We start from the raw sequence: 13,253 nt of genomic DNA, 5'->3' as shown, positions 1-13,253 counted from the left end.
CTCATACAACAATTTATCCATTAAGGGATGAATTGGAAAGGAAAAGGCAGTCTGTGGGATTTTCCTGACTCCCAGGGAAGAAACAGAGGACGTAGCGACCTCAGCAGCAGGCATTCTGAATGTCGTACGCACCAATTCAGTATAATACTGCACCTGTTTTCTGAGCGCCTGGGAGGAGGGGACTCTCTCCTCTTCCTCTGATTCATCCGACTGCTCAAGATCCCTGTCCCAAGATAGGGATCTCTCCTCATTGTCAGAAGTGTCATCTGAAAGAGGAATCTCAGCAGAGGGAGGGGATCTACCCCTTTTCCTGCTATCTTTCAGGGAAGCTGAAATAAAATTCATGATTCTCCCTTCAAAACCCTCCAATGTAGCCCTAAGAGAGTCCTCAGTGACGTATACCGGGGCTGAAATATTAGGAGAGGCTGCAAAACCTGACAGGGGCACTGACTCATCCTGTGAGGCTGGCTCCAGTCTTGCAGGGGGGGGTGGTAACCTACAGGCATTTTTAGAACCCCTAGACCTAGGCGGTGACTTACCAGTGCCCTTGTTACCTCCCCCTGAGACCTTCTTACGAGGAGACATAGTCCTAAGCTACAAAGCAGAGGTACTAGTACAAAGTGCAATCACTGTTGTGCTTAAAGTCTCACAATAAATATATATGCTTAAACTGCACAACCTGATGCTGAGTAGGTGTCTTAGGTTTGCCTGGATCCAATCCCTTGGGATGCTCATTGCCCACAGCTCCTGTGTCTCCAATTACAGCCCCCTGACGCTCTGGGCTTTTTAAAACTGCCGCCTGGCGCCTGCGCAGTACAGCGCCATGCACACCGACGTGCACGGCTCACAACCACACTCCCCCCTCATCCATTAGCACGGGAGCACGCTCGGCGCGCGTGCACGAGGACCGCCGGCATCCAGGGGGAAGGGAATCACCATCGGAGCTGCGTGGGACCCCCAGACTACGTGGGACCCCTGTATTACCTTCATTGTGGCAGAGATTGCAGTGGAGACGTGAGTCATCTGGGAGAACCAGGCTTCACTGAGCATGTGTATCTGAAAGGCATGTAAGTATGCATCAGGCTGCTCTTACTCCCTCTAGTGGTGGAAACCAGGTAAGACATACAACTACTCAATGAAGAAATCCAAATTTATATAGGATTAACTTCCCTTACCTGTCCTCGCCGCAGGAATTGCTGAAAACAGACAGGTTCCAGCCTTCACCCATCACGGCGGGCAGAGTTGTGCCAACTTTCAGGTTTTTTTGGGGTTCATTCTCAGAAGAACCTCCTACCTGGACCTTGTAAAAGACTCTGCCAGAAACTTGATGTACACCAAGTCTGGTTTTCCCAGAGCCCAGTCTTCCAATAGCAGAGGACTTACAGGCAAAACCTCATTTCTTCGGATGACGAGGCCCAGGTACCATATCATCTTGGGAGTCAAAATATCGGCCCGAGATATGGATCCGGTTTGTTGTAGCCCTTAGGCCCCCGCAGGGACCTGCACAGAGCTGTCTTCATAGCACATGTTTACGTGACCAATCACCATAGACACTGGCGAAAAAACTGAGGTACCTCCCATATGGGAGGGGTTATATAGGGGAGGAATTCTCCTTAATTGGGGGTTAACCAGTGTCCAATCACCAGAGGTGCCTATATAACCCACTATGTAATGAAGCTCCTGTGTCCCGTGATGCATGATCAAGAAAATGGTTTGCATATTTTAAAGTAAAGTAAGCACGCATTGCGGCGACATCGTGAGCTGTGGCGGTCAGAAGAAATTCTGTAAGCCGGAGTAGGGCTTGTGATGTTGGATGTGAATGCAGCATTAAGTTTTTACTCTGGAATGATTTCTGGATATGTAAGGGCTGTTGCATTGCGGCTATGGGGACACAGGATGTGCGCAGGCGCATAATGATGAACCCATGTGACTAGGGAAAGGAGGGTTATAAATGGGGGGTTGTGTCTCCGTGTGGCCAATCCCAGGAAGAAGTCAGAGTGACGAAACATGTCTGAGGCCTGGCCACACAGAGACGACCGTTACTGAGAGAAGGACACCGGTGCTCGTGGGTGGTTCTAGTTTATCGGGAGCAGTGACTGGGAAGTGGTGAGAGCTCATAACGCACGTTTTGGGTCCCGCTATATCCGCAGTGCAACACCCGTTCGTTTGGTGAAAGTTTGCTGTGATCCTTTTTTATTGATGCTGGCAGTTTTTAGACAACATGTGAGTTGATATATTGAAGTGATGTGTGTGGTGTTTGAATACATTTTTAAACGTTATCACGCTATGTGAAGCATTGTATTTTCACTTTTTATATATGGATGAGCCTTGCCTGAACTGATCGAGAGATATACCCAAGGGGTGTCTACACTGCTTTTTTGCCAAACACGAAAGTGGGAGGCAACATCAGTCGGTGAGTGCGTTTCTATTGGGCAAGGTGTCATGAGCACATTGGTGTGGTGGAAGTCTGAAGGATTTTTTTGAAAACTGATTCCCTTCTGCGATTTTCAAGATTCTGTTAAATGGACTTTTAGTTCTTTTTATCACTGTATCACAAGGTGATAGATTGGATTATTTCACATTTTGCACATTTATTGTATTATGAGTGCTACTTAAATTATCTTCTAATATTTTTGCAGTGCACGATTAGGGGTATAATTTATTTGTTTAGACAACTGCAAACCTATCAAAACATGGCCGCCCACCTAAACTAAGAAAAGCATTAATCAGAGCAGAAGCCAAGAGGCCCATGGAAAATCGGGAGGACCTGCAGAGATCCACAGCTCAATTGGGAGAATCTGTCCACAGGACAACCATTAGTCATGCTCTCCCCAAATATGACCTTTATGGAAGAGTTGCAACAAGAAAGCCAATGTTGAAAGAAAGCCATAAAAAAGTCCAGTTTGCAGGTTACGAGAAGGCATGTGGGGGACACAGCAAACGTGGAAGAATTTGCTTTGGTCAGATGAGACCAAAATGTAACTTTTTGCCCTAAAAGCAAACCGCTATGTGTGGTGGAAAACTAACACTGCACATCACTCTGAGCACACCATCCCCACTGAGAACCATGGCCTGGACATGGCGGAGTGAAGTCGCATTTTCTGTGAGCTCCCGGCCCCGGCCTTCCACCCACGGTATTTCGCTATTAAATCGGCATGCACTCACCCGAAGGATGCAGGACAAGGGCAGCTGCTAAAGGAGATCGTAACAGGACTCCTGCCGGGGAGATGCAACGCTACTTTAACCCCACGCAAAGACGGTCTACAGGTGCGGCCTTGGCAGCGCCACGAGGCACACCAGCACTACAAGCGCGGCCTGAGAGTCGGGACACCCCAGCGGATCGGCATCAAGCCGCGTACACTCCGCCATTAACACCGGCACCCATGGATGTACCGGGGTGCTCCCGGGGGTCAGACCAAATCGAACAGGATCTCCGATCCTTGATACAGGCCCTCCCCACCAGAACGGACATTGAGACGCTTATTTTACGCCTCAAGGAGACGCACCGCAGAGATATCCAGGAGGTGAGGGAAGATGTGTCCGCTTTGACGGAAAGAGTGTCTGCGGGGGAGGCCTCCTTTTCCACATTGGAGCACCGAGTAGCGGACTTGGAAAGATCCCGAGACCAACATCGTGACACCGCTATTGCCCTTCAGCTCCATTTGGAAGACGTTGAAGACAGGAGCCGCAGGAACAATCTGAGGCTCCGGGGTGTGCCCGAATCCCTCGAGGGGGAAACTATGGAGGCCGCTGTGCAGGAAGTTTTTCGTATCCTCCTGGAGGATCCTGCGGGTGTTGTGGAGGTGGAGCGTCTCCACCGGACTCTGGGCCCTTAGCTATGCTGACCCGGAATGTCCGCGGGATGTCCTCTGCAAACTGCTCCGATACCCACAGAAAGACGAAATACTGAGAAGAGCATGGGAGCAGGGAGAAGTTGATTTAAACGGAGCAGCCATTTCCATTCTCCCGGATCTTTCCAGGGCCACGCTGAAACGTAGGGCCCTACTACACCCCACCCTGGAGTTGGCGAAAGCGAAGGGATGCACCTATCGATGGGGATACCCGCTAGCCGTCACCTTCCGGAGGGAAGGGAACTTGTACACCCTGCAGTCGCCAGCTGACCTGCCCGGCCTGTTCAGGTTCCTTGAGGCGGAACAGATCCCTGTCCCTGACTGGCTACAACTGCTTACTCGCCCGACTGGTAGATCCGGACCTTTAGCATACAGAGGCCCGTTACAGCCCAGGTTGCATCGCGGCAGACGGAGACCTAGGATGGCCCAGCGGGAGGACCCTCCACACCGTGAGTAGCTCCCTTGTTCTGCTGCTTGACCCCTGACTTACTTTGGGCCTCCCCAACTGCTTTCTATTTGTACCCCCAGTGGTTTTGTGACTTCCTTGCCCTCCATGGCCCGGCTTTTTTCCTTTTTTTTTCTTCTACCCCCATTGGTACCGGTGGGCGTCCCCCCCCCCCGCCTCGTTATGTCCTCTCCGGTCCCCCGTTGTGTCTCTTTTTCTATGGAGGAATGAAGTACTTTGATATGCGGTGGAGGGTCTTTTTCTTTGATACTCCCTACATGGCAACGGGACGATGGATGTCCTGGCAATGGCTGGACGTGGCAGTTGATTTTGTTGAGGGTGGGGGGAGGAGGGTTGCTGACCACAGGTATTGCACCATGTTCTATGCTTGTGCGTTGTCATCTGCTGCTCGGCCTGCACTCCCCCCTGAACGCTGGGATTCCAGATGGGGACTCATTTGCCATGTGGGGATTGCCTCCCCGGAAAGTTCGTAGATGCAGGCCCTGATCTGTGCCCCGTATTGGATATATTATACACTGCCTTGGGTGCTGGACTATCTTAACCAGAGGGATGGGGTTGTTTTCCCATCTTTGGGGGGAGGGGGGGTGTTTTGCTGGGGGGGGGGGGCTGATATACCCTATGGTCCAGGGTGTCTGGGGGGATCCCACTGTGCTGGGGGGCGGGAGTGTCCCTACGGGCCGCGGAGAAGTTTGATATTGTGTTGGGGGCGTTGGGGGGACAAGCAATCACGTTTGATGTCAGGGAGTGATGTAGAGGGTATGCTGTTAGCCGCATGAATGTCTAGCACTGCTTCTTTCCCTCAGGTTATTCTTTTTTCTATAGTTGAGCTGGGCATTGATGTAACAATATTTCCACTCCCTGTGAGTAATCATCACGTTTCTATATGCTTTATACTGTTCAAAATATTTAATTAGATGTTTTTTGCCGATGTATGTTTTTGTTATACGCCGGATTGCCGGGGGTGGTGGGTGGGGCCGGGGGCCACGCTTCTCGGCCCTGTCCAACCACTACCCCACTTAGGACCGCGCTCGACTCCCGGTATCTTACTGGGGAGCGCTTTAGCTGTATTCAGCACAATTAGTTGCCCCTTTGCGCAGTTCTCTCTTGTGACTGCGCCCTAATTCTACATCTTTTTCGTATCTATCTTTTTCGGGCCCGTAAAAGGCCTATCTATCACCTCTCCCCTTCCCGCACCCACTTTCTCTCCCCTAGGCCTTGGCCTACTACACCCCCTCCCACTCCCCCCCCTCCCCCAGAACCCACGAGCATGGCTGACCTTACAGTGATCTCCCTAAATTCAAAGGGATTGAACATCCCAGAGAAGAGGCGGATGCTCCTACAGGATATGAGACGTATGAAAGCGGACATTGTATTTTTACAGGAGACCCATTTCAGAGCTAACTCTCTACCTCTTCTCAAAAATAGGTTCTTCCCCACGGTTTATCACTCCATGTACAGGGAGGCTAAGTCGAGGGGAGTATCTATTCTAATCTCAGCCAAAGTGCCCTGGACGTTTTTAGACGTGCAATATGACATGGAAGGGCGGTATTTGTTTTTGAAGGGGAAGGTGGGAGGGACGGTCGTGACCCTGGCGAACATCTACTTCCCCAATGACCGACAGGACGCCTTTCTCAAAAGTAGAATATCTCACCTTGCTCGATATACAGAGGGCCAGCTTATTATAGGGGGCGATCTTAATGTCCCTCTCACTCCCACGGAAGATACCTCTACGGGTCTTTCTTCCACCTCCCGTGAGATGCGCAAACGCATCTTTACATTCCGCACAACTGGTTGATACGTGGAGACTTTTTCATCCCGGGGGAAAGGGACTACACTTTTTACTCCAGACCACACCAAACATATTCACGTATAGACTATTTCCTAATCCCCCATAGACACTTTCATGCTGTTAAAGATGTCGCGATAGGCTCAATAACTTGGTCGGATCATGCCCCGATCACCCTGCGATACGCCATTACGGACGTTTATAAATCACAGAGACCGCCCTGGCGCCTGAATGACAGTCTTCTTCAGGACCCAGAGATCCTCGCGGATGTAATTAGGGAAATAGACTATTACTTCCAGACTAATTTGAATTCAGAGAGTAGCCCCGGAGTGATATGGGAAGCACACAAAGCAGTGATCTGTGGAGTGCTTATCAAACATGGTTCTAGGCTCCACAAGCAGAGGACGGCACAATTGTCGACGTTGCTGCTCAAGGTGCAGAACCTGGAAATGTATCATAAACGTACTCCTACAGCACATTTAGGTAGGGAACTACAGTGGTGTGAAAAAGTGTTTGCCCCCTTCCTCATTTCCTGTTCCTTTGCATGTTTGTCACACTTAAGTGTTTCGGAACATCAAACCAATTTAAACAATAGTCAAGGACAACACAAGTAAACACAAAATGCAATTTGTAAATGAAGGTGTTTATTATTAAAGGTGAAAAAAAATCCAAACCATCATGGCCCTGTGTGGAAAAGTGATTGCCCCCTAAACCTAATAACTGGTTGGGCCACCCTTAGCAGCAACAACTGCAACCAAGCGTTTTCGATAACGTGCAATGAGGCTTTTACAGCGTCCTGGAGGAATTTTGGCCCACTCATCTTTGTAGAATTGTCCTAATTCAGTTACATTAGAGGGTTTTCGAGCATGAACGGCCTTTTTAAGGTCATACCACAACATCTCAATAGGATTCAGGTCAGGACTTTGGCTAGGCCACTCCAAAGTCTTCATTTTGTTTTTCTTCAGCCATTCGGTGGTGGACTTGCTGGTGTGTTTAGGATCATTGTCCTGCTGCAGAACCCAAGTTCGTTTCAGCTTGAGTACACGAACAGATGGTCGGACATTCTCCTTCAGGATCTCTTGGTAGACAGCAGAATTCATAGTTCCTTTTATCACGGCAAGTCTTCCAGGTCCTGAAGCAGCAAAACAGCCCCAGACCATCACACTACCACCACCATATTTTACTGTTGGTATAATGTTCTTTTTATGAAATGCAGTGTTCCTTCTACGCCAGATATACTTGGACACACACCTTCCAAAGAGTTCCACTTTTGTCTCATCGGTCCACAGAATGTTGTCCCAAAAGTCTTGGGGATCATCAAGATGTGTTGTGGAGAAATTGAGACGAGCTTTGATGTTCTTTTTGCTCAGCAGTGGTTTTCTCCTTGGAACTCTGCCATGCAGGCCATTTTTGCCCAGTCTTTTCCTGATGGTGGAGGCATGAACGCTGACCTTAACTGAGGCAAGTGAGGCCTGCAGTTCCTTGGACGTTGTTGTGGGGTCTTTTGTGACCTCTTGGATGAGTCGTCGCTGCGCTCTTGGGGTAATTTTGGGCGGCCGGCCACTCCTGGGAAGGTTCACCACTGTTCCATGTCTTCGCCATTTGTGGATAATGGCTCTCACTGTGGTTCGCTGGATTCCCAAAGCTTTGGAAATGGCTTTATAACCCTTTCCAGACTGATAGATCTCAATTACTTTCTTTCTCAATTGTTCCTGAATTTCTTTGGGTCTCGGCATGATGTGTAGCTTTTAAGGATCTTCTGGTGGACCTTACTGTGTCAAGCAGCTCCTATTTAAGTGATGCCTTGATTGTGAACAGGTGTGGCAATAATCAGGCCTGGGTGTGGCTAGAGAAATTGAACTCAGGTGTGGACAACCACAGTTATAGTATGTTTTAACAAGCGGGGCAATCACTTTTTCACACAGGGCCATGATGGTTTGGATTTTTTTTTACCTTTAATAATAAACACCTTCATTTACAAATTGCATTTTGTGTTTACTTGTGTTGTCCTTGACTATTGTTTAAATTGGTTTGATGTTCCGAAACACTTAAGTGTGACAAACATGCAAAGGAACAGGAAATGAGGAAGGGGGCAAACACTTTTTCACACCACTGTAGATGTGGCTCGCAGGCAGATTACTGATTTGCTTCATTATAAGGCAAAGGCAATGCTCCAAATATGCCGGAAAAAAATATATGAATCCGGCGATAAGTGCGGGAGGACCTTAGCTCGAAACCTAAAAGAACAAACACTCACCATATGTAATCTCTGCGGGGGGTCAGAGGATCTCCCTGCCACAACAAATTTCACAAGAGTTTAGAACATTCTATGACTCCCTCTATAATCTACACACGTCCCCGCCGCACCCAAATGCTACTTCTCAATATATTGCCACCTCCCTCATGCCCACGTTACCGGCCGATGTTATAGAGAACTTAGAGGAGCCAATTACGTTAATGGAACTTCAGTTGGCGCTAGGCACCACCGAGACGGGAAAGGCACCGGGTCCAGACGGTCTCACGAATACATACTATAAGACCCTTCTCCCGTCTTTAGGTTCACATTTGATAAATTTTTTTAATGTCCTGAGCACGGGATCAAACTTCCATAAATCCACTGTACAGGCCCAGATCTCTGTGATACCGAAAGAAGGCAAGGATCCATCGCAATGTGGGAGTTACCACCCCATCTCCTTGCTAAATACAGACCTGAAACTCTTCACGAAAATTTTGGCCACTAGACTACAACGGCATCTACCTAGCTTGATCCACTTAGATCAGGTTGGTTTCCTGCCGACCAGAGAAGCCAGGGACAATACTATTAAAGTCTTGAATCTGCTGCACGTGGCGAATAAGGAACGCATTCCATGCATATTCTTCGGGACGGACGCAGAGAAGGCGTTCGACCGAGTGAACTGGCAGTTTATGTTCTCCACATTGGAGCACATTGGACTGGGGGACAAGATGATGCGCTGGATTTCGGCGGTGTATTCCAACCCGACGGCCGGAGTGAGAGCAAACGGTGTTCTCTCAGACATGTTTGAGATTACTAATGGGACCAGGCAGGGGTGCCCCCTTTCCCCCCTGCTGTTTGCTCTGACTCTGGAGCCGTTCCTTTGTCATGTTAGGAGAAACCCAGATATTGTAGGGATTGGGGTTGCGAATACACAATACAAAGTCTCGGCTTACGCCGATGACTTAATGTTTGCCCTGGCTGATCCGTCCCTATCGCTTCCTACCTTACTAAGTGAATTTGAAACTTATGGCAAACTCTCCAACTTCCGTATAAATTTTAGTAAATCGGAAGCCATGGGCATAGGCATACCTGCTCCCCAGCTGACTAATCTACAAACATGTTTCAACCTGAAATGGACGGAGGTGGCCCTGAAGTACCTGGGCACACATATACTCCCAAAAATATCCCAACTTTTTCAACTCAATTTCCCGCCCCTACTTCATAAAGTCCGAGCCCTGTTATTCAAATGGAACAGCGGCCTCCATTCTTGGTTCGGTCGCTGTAACATCCTGAAAATGATGGTCCTTCCTAAATTTCTCTACCTCCTTCAAGCTCTCCCAATACACATTCCACTATCCTACTTCGCACAAATACGGTCCGCATTTTTAACTTTTCTTTGGGCGGGGAAAAGGTCCAGGCTACAGGGGAAAATTCTGTCACTACCAAAACGATTTGGGAGTCTGGCGATGCCAGATGTGCGCAACGTACTACAAAGTGGCACAGCTGGGTAGACTCATTGGCTGGTGTCGTCATGAGAAGGTGAAGCTGTGGACGCAAGTGGAGCAAGCCCAGAGCGAGATCCTCCTGAATGTTATACCATGGTGCTACAATGATGTGCCGCCGGCCCTCAAGCGTCACCCGCTCATAGGCAACACTGTGGGGGTGTGGGCACGTCTGGCCTTCCAGGTCCCCCTGTTTTCCGATAACTCGCCCCTCCGCCCAATCCTGGACGACCCACGTTTCCCCCCGGGTGCATCTGATGCAGCATTCCGAACCCTGAGGGAATCGGGGTGCTATCTGGCCTCACATTTTAGTGTAGCGGGACGCTGGAGAACGACCGCAGAACTGACAGACCCGAATGGCCCATACCGACTGGATTTTTTGAGAACGGCACAACTGCGCCACTTTTTAGACACTCTGACGTCACCTAGGACCGCGTCCCCATCTCCCACACCCATGGAAGACCTATGCTCGGGAACGGGGTTGGTGGCTCATAATTTATCCTTAACCTACACGTTACTGAATGTACCACCGGAAGGCTATCAGCTCCCGAGTCTCATTAAATGGGAAAAGGAACTGAATTGCACATTCACAGATCTTCAGAAGCAGAAAATTGTGCTGTTTACACACAAATCGTCAATCTGCACTAAAGTGCAGGAGACGAACTACAAACTCCTCACAAGATGGTATAGAACCCCGGTGGTATTGTGTAAATTTTTCCCGGTGGTGTCAGATGAATGCTGGCACTGCCGGGAAGGGAAAGGGACTTTGCTGCACATTTTTTGGTCCTGCCCTAGACTTTTTGGGAGGGGGGTACATACAGAGATTCACTGACTATGTGATCCCTGATGAACCGGCGTTCTTCTTACTTCATGCAAACGACATACCCACGCGCTCGTATAAGAAATCCTTGATAAGACATTTGGTAGACGCAGCAAAGGCATGCATTCCCCTTGCTTGGAAGTCTCTGCTCCCGCCCACTCTGAATACCTGGGTCAGGAAAGTCGAAGACGTTAATAGGATGGAGGACCTTGTCCTGACAAGCCAACATAGACAGGAGTTATACGCCAAGACATGGCAGCTTTGGAATGTATTCAAATACTCACAAGAGGGGCAAGCCCTAAGGGAGCCCCTAGATCACCCACCGTGAAATGGATAATATCTTGAACTATTGTTCGAATGTTTTATATAACCTGTGTATACTGGACACCCATGCTCGTGGATCCCCCCCACCCCGCCCCCCCCAACCTCCTTCCTCCTGCCCCCCTCTGGACCTTTTCTTCCCTCTCCCCTCCTACTTTCTCCTCTATTCACTGTCTTTCTCTCTAGCTTTGCCTTCCTTGGCACCTCAGGGCTCTGTTGGAGTTCCTGTGCTTTTCTACATCCTTTCACAACCAAAAGAAAAGAAAAGGAGGGAGGGGCCTGGCCGGACCTAGACGGCTTGTTGTTGAGTGTAGATACCAGGGAATACCTGTGCTACAGTTGTATTATGTCTTGTACTCAGATTGTTGTTACCTTTAACTGCACTGTGACTGTTTTGATTTTGTACATGTGGTGACCGGTTTGGTCCTTTCTTCCGAATACAAATAAAAAAGAAAAAAAAGAAAAAGAAAATTGCTGTTCACAGACGCTCTCCATCCAATCTAACAGAGCTTGAGATATTTTGCAAAGAAGAATGGGCAAAAATGTCCCTCTCTAGATGTGCAAAGCTGGTAGAGACATCCCCAAAAAGATTTGCAGCTGTAATTGGAATGAAAGGGGGTTCTACAAAGTATTGACTCAGGGGGGCGTCATACAAATGCACGCCACACTTTTCACATATTTATTAGTTTAAAAATGTTGAAAACCATTTATCATTTTCCTTCCACTTCAAAATTATGTGCCACTTTGTGTTGGTCTATCACATAAAATCCCCAAAAATACCTTTACGTTTTTGGTTGTAACATGACAAAATGTGGAAAATTTGAAATGATATGAATACTTTTTCAAGTTACTGTAAATGCAGCAATGTACAGAGACATCCTTGATGAAAACCTGCTCCAGAGCGCTCTGGGCCTCAGACTGGGGTGAAGGTTCATCTTCCAATAGGACAATGACCCTAGGCACATAGCCAAGATAACAAAGGAGTGGCATACGGGACAACTCTCTGAAGGTCCATGAGTGGCCCAGACTTGGCCCAGATGATTGGACATCTCTGGAGAGGTCTGAAAATGGCTGTATACCGAGGCTCCCCATCCAAACTGATGGAACTTGAGAGTTCCTGCAAAGAAGAATGGAAGAAACTGCCTAAAAATAGGTGTGCCAAGCTTGTAGCACCAAGACTTGGGGCTGTAATTGGTGCCAAAGTTGCTTCACCAAAGTAATGAGCAAAGGCTGTGAATACTTTTGTATATGTGATTTTTGTTTTTTTTTGTTTTATGAATTTGCAAAGATTTCAGATGTATTTTTTGTTGTCATTATGGGGTATTGTTTGTAGCATTTGAGAAAATAATGAATTTAATCCATTTTGGAATAAGGCTGTAACATAACAAAATGTGTAAAAAGTGAAGCGCTGTAAATATTTTCTGGATGCACTGTGAATGCTACGGGATCAGGGGCGTAACTATAGGGGGTGCAGCAGTCGCGACCGCAACTGGGCCCTGTGCTGCAGGGGTCCCATGCAGCCCCCTCTACATATGGCCGGCAGCAGCATAGGCAGCTAGGGGTACCAGTGCACCATGTACATGGGTGGCTGGAGGTGGAGGGTGACTAGCAGAGCTCCATGCTCGACTATCGCACTGGCTGCTCTTTAGTTGTGCATTCCCCGCATGACCTGTGTCCTCAGATTACCCCTCTCCTGCTCCATGCATTGCCGCTCAGTCCGATGTTCTTTCTCCCCAGCCAGAGTCCCGCCCCCCCGATTCCAGCCCACACTGCACTGCATACTTCTCCCGGGTAAACAAACTTTAAGCACACAGATGGAGTGCAGCCCTATGAGAGTCGGCTCCCGGAGGACACTGCAGGCTTGTCTGCCAGCCCCCCTCCTCCCCCGTCATACACAGATGATGAAAGGTCTTTCTGGGAGATATGCTGATCACCCGTCCAGCACACTGGATGGAGCCCAGGCCAACATTGATGAGTGCGCGGCCTGCAGCTTGGTCATGGTGAGTGAGATGACCCCATCCCCCACACACCATTACATACCCCCTCCATCTCCCCCTGGGGACAGGGGCCCCTTCTCACGTGGGGACAGGGACCCCATCTCCCCTGGGGACAGGGACCCCTTCTCACCTGGGGGCAGTAACTTCATCTGCCCTGGAGAAAAGGACCTCATCTCTTCTGGGGACGGGGACCCCATCCTGCCTAGGGACAGTCCCCCAATGGGGCACCTAAAAATAATAAAAAATAAATAAAAAAAACTACTGATGCCAGTGG

At 48.9% G+C, this 13,253-nt stretch overlaps 1 protein-coding gene across 1 annotated transcript in view; it reads right to left on the bottom strand.

Annotated features, from left to right (window-relative positions):
* The window catches only part of LOC143952483 (gamma-aminobutyric acid receptor subunit alpha-3-like), a 157,628-nt gene that overhangs the window by 34,259 nt on the left and 110,116 nt on the right, over positions 1 to 13,253 (bottom strand). The window lies entirely within an intron of this gene.

The sequence above is a fragment of the Lithobates pipiens genome, unplaced genomic scaffold (genome assembly GCF_037356315.1).
Source record: "Lithobates pipiens isolate NorthernLeopardFrog02 unplaced genomic scaffold, aLitPip1_a1.2 Scaffold_1, whole genome shotgun sequence".
Taxonomy (NCBI): Eukaryota; Metazoa; Chordata; class Amphibia; order Anura; family Ranidae; genus Lithobates; species Lithobates pipiens.
The sequence above is the reverse complement of the archived record's forward strand: the minus strand, read 5'-3'. Positions and strand labels throughout refer to the sequence as shown.